The sequence below is a fragment of the Elephantulus edwardii genome, unplaced genomic scaffold (genome assembly GCF_000299155.1).
Source record: "Elephantulus edwardii isolate Elephantulus edwardi_28Jun2011 unplaced genomic scaffold, EleEdw1.0 scaffold00146, whole genome shotgun sequence".
In the NCBI taxonomy this organism is placed as follows: domain Eukaryota; kingdom Metazoa; phylum Chordata; class Mammalia; order Macroscelidea; family Macroscelididae; genus Elephantulus; species Elephantulus edwardii.
In genome coordinates, this window is record NW_006399896.1 from 5,654,025 (window position 1) to 5,657,313 (window position 3,289).

At 40.5% G+C, this 3,289-nt stretch overlaps 1 pseudogene; it reads left to right on the top strand.

The window, feature by feature from the left end:
* Positions 1–263: 263 nt before the first annotated feature.
* On the top strand, positions 264–2,760 carry LOC102844798 (annotated as a pseudogene).
* The last annotated feature ends 529 nt before the right edge of the window (positions 2,761–3,289 follow it).

Sequence of the window (3,289 nt, forward strand, 5' to 3'; positions counted from 1 at the left end):
TTGGAAGAATTTGCTTTTCTTTGTGTTCAAAAACATAGGATGTTAATAATGGAGAGAGTAGACACTCCTCTGCCTTAGTTATGATTGTTTTTAGGTGAAGTCCTGGGCCTTGAAAAATTACAAGGAATTTTCCAGGCTTGGAATATATGTATGACTGTATATACATTGCTGAATGGTACTCCGGCCATGTCAGGGATTGGGAATTTGAGAAGAGGCTTTGATTGTGTAGGAAAATGCTTTTCACCGTGAAAGGAGTGCTCGTGATGCATTCTGACCTGAAGGCTCCATGGGGCAAAGATTGGTGAGACAAGGCAGCCAGAGCTGAGAAAGCATGTCAGGTGTTGGGTCCCAAAACTAACAGGCAGTTGTTTGCCCTAATAAAATATGTTGGCACTTTATTGCAATCACTGCTTAGTGCCTATTGAATTATTTTCCCAGAACAACTTGCTTAAACTGATTCTGTAAGCATGTGCATCCTCTGACTACTGTGTGATCTTCCTCTAGAGGGAGCAGAGCAATTTCAAGGCAAGGCCTCCAAAACACCAATCATGTTTAACTGATAGGCCACAGATACCTTAATCTGCATAGTCTATTGACCAATAGTCTACCACTTGTCTGTAAGTTTGACATAATGCTGTGGCTTGAATGTTGCTGTCATGTACCAACAACATCGCCCATGGTGACCAGGTTTCTAGTTTCTTCTAGACTGCAGACAAAGAGGAAGGACTGGCCATACACTTCTGAACTAATAGGCCTTCAAAAACTCTATGAACAACTTGTTAGTCAAATTTGTGTCTTCTAGGTTGCAACACCCCCATGATACATCTTCAAGGATATGAACATGTACGGCCAAGCACAATCAATAAGAGTGCATCTAAATTCCAAAATCAATCTCCATAATAGTCTATGTGTTTCCTACTGCCAAAGGGGCCCTTTAGAGTAGTGAGAGAAGATCTTCACCCTGAAACCCACAGCGTCCCTTTTCAGCAGGAAGTAGCTAAGAGAATACGCCATCCCCCTTTCCTTATGACTCAGGGTGAAGTCTCTCTCAGGGAGGAGTGATAGGGAATGGCAAAGGACACACTGACAAAGAAGATTAATCAGAACTGGCTTTGACAAGCACTGTGGCATTTGGACAAGAACAAACTGGGAGGAGGGTAGAGAGAATAGTGCAACAATGAATGAGTGGAACCCCAAAATCTCTGTAAATGTTTATGAAAATTAATAAAATATAATTATAGAAAAAAAAAACCCAAAAACTCTATGAACAATGGAAGAACATTGTAGTGCCCTCAGATTGGAAGACACTCAAAATGCAGCTGGGGAGGAACTCCCTGCTCAGAATCTACTATCACGACATAAAATAAAGCTTTCACTCAGTGAAGGACTTTTAATTTACTGATGTGATAAGACTCAAAAAGAAGAAAAACAAATACAACCAACCATTAATAATTGGAACATAGGATGTATGAAGTATGAATCTAGGAAAATTGAAAGTTGTTATAAATGAAACAGCACATAAAGATCCACACTGTAAGCATTAATGAGTTGAGGTAGACTGGTATGGCCATTTTGAATCAGACATTCACATGATCTATTATGTTGGAAATGAAAAATTAAAGAGAAATACTGCCACTTTCAAAAAGGGTATTTCACGATCTATCCTGAAGTGCAATTCTGTTAACAATAGAATACTATTCACACCCATACAAGGAAGTCCTGTTAATACAACAGTTATTTGAATATACACATCAACCACAAAACCAAAGATGAAGAAATTGAGGATTTCTACCAACTTTTGCAGTCTGAAATTGATTAACATGCAATCAAGATGCATTAATAATAATTGGTAATTGGAATACAATGTTGCAAACAAGAACTGTTGATTGGAAAATACAGCCTTGGTGACAGGAATGAGGCTGGAGAGCAAATGCTAGAATTCTGTACAAGAAATTATTTATTCATTGCAAATACTTTTTAAAAAGTAAATAAGCAACTGTTTATGGACTTCACCTAAAGGACTACACAAGAACCAGATAGGCTACAGCTGTGGAAAGAGACCAAGGAAGAACTTCATATCAACAATTAAGACCAGGCCAGAGGATGATTATGGGACAGACCATCAACTACTCATAAGCAAGTTAAAACTGAAGTTGAGGAAAATGAAAACAAGTTCATAAGAACCAAAATATGGCCTTAATTATATCCGAACAGAATTTAAAACCTATCTTAGGGACTGGGATTGGGACCTGGGAACTCTGATCAGGACATGCCTGTACCTGCGGGGCCCTGACTAGCCCTCTCACTCGCAGCAACACGGTGAACAGTGAGTGTGCCTTCACTGTCATCAAGCTGGATGGTGGGCAGCACAGCCTGGTTGGCAAGATCAAGTGCTTTGAGCAGAAAGGATTCTGCCTTGTGGCCATGAAGCCCCTTCAGGCCTCCAAGGAACACCTGAAGCAGCACTACATTGACCTCAAAGACCAGCCATTCTTCCTGGGGTTGGTACATGAACTCAGGACTAATTGTGGCCATGGTCTGGGAGGGGCTGAATGTGATGAAGACCAGGCAAATGATGCTTGGAGAGACCAACCCAGCAGATTCTAAGTCAGGCACCATTTGTGGGGACTTCTGTATTCAAGTTGGCAGGAACCGCAGCAGTGATTCAGTAAAAAGTGCCGAGAAAGAAATCAGTCTGTGGTTTAAGCCAGAGAAATTGGTTGACTACAAGCTTGTGCCCATGACTGGATCTATGAATAAGAGGTAGACAACGGCAGCGTCCTCCTGGTTTGAGACATGTGCTCCTGTACACAGCTCTTCATTCCAGACTTGGAAATGGGAGGACTGAGGATCCTTTTCTAAAGCACATTTACCAAAAAAGCCTTTGGAAGCTGGGGGGGGGGGGGGGGGGGAGGATGACAACAAACCATCTTAAAAATAAATTTGACTATTGTATAAAACCGTTATTGTAGAATGAGTATAAGGATCCAGGAGGGATAGGAGAGGCTAGAAGCAGAGGGATGTGGATGTGCAGGCAGAAGGGGGTATTAATCATTGGGTTGTACAATTTGATGGGTGAGGGAAATTGAAAGAATTTGTTAAAATTTGTACTATAATTTTGTAAACAAACTAGTACACAAAAAGGCTTTATTGCATTGTGCAAATCTACTGCACAATGTTAAGCCTGTTAAGAAGAAATAATGGACTAAAGTGAGCCATACATAAGCCATATTATTTTCCATTTCCTTATATGCATACAAAAACTGGACAATGAATAAGAGAGTACAAA